The following is a 761-nucleotide window of genomic DNA, read 5'->3' on the forward strand; positions in this document are numbered from 1 at the left end:
ATGTGTAATACAAGCAGCAGAATAAATATATGACTTTGTCTCTTATAAAGGCTACCTTCTCATTTGTACGATCATAAATTGGATTTCAGGGAAAGTCTTAGTTCACTTAGCACACAGTAAAATACATCAGGATTTGGAAACTACAGATTTCAGCCATAAAACAAAATACCTTGAATCTTTGTGTAAGTTTACAATGATGAAGATACACAACTGGGGAAATTCCCAACACTCATGTTGTCTCTACCAAATAAAAGTAGGGCTGAATTATCCAATGAGGGAGAGATATGTAGAACCGAAACACTGAAGACTTTTACATCTCAACAAAATCACTACTTTCCCACCTTTATCAGAGACAGAATTGAGAAAAGTCAAGTTTAGCTCTTGTTCAAGATTTTGCCTTATTTTTGTGGTACACTTGAGGAACAGAGAATGGCCAACAGGCAGGTTAGTACAGGAGGCATACAGGATCTGGGATTTGAAAAAGGGGTTTATCAGGGAAGCGTCTGTGGCTCAGTGAGTAGGGCGCCAGCCTCATATACCGAGGTTAGTGGGTTTGATCTCGGCCTCGACCAAATTGCAACAAAAAATAGCAGGGTGTTGTGGTGGGCACTTGTAGCCCCAGCTACTCCAGAGGCTGAGGCCAGAGAATGAATCCCCTAAGCCCAGGAACTGGAGGTTGCTGTGAGCTGTGATACCATGGCACTCTACCGAGGGCAACACAATGAGACTCTGTCTCTAAAAAAATAAATAAATAAAAATAA

Source organism: Otolemur garnettii, unplaced genomic scaffold (genome assembly GCF_000181295.1).
Source record: "Otolemur garnettii isolate 467f Iridium unplaced genomic scaffold, OtoGar3 scaffold00373, whole genome shotgun sequence".
In the NCBI taxonomy this organism is placed as follows: domain Eukaryota; kingdom Metazoa; phylum Chordata; class Mammalia; order Primates; family Galagidae; genus Otolemur; species Otolemur garnettii.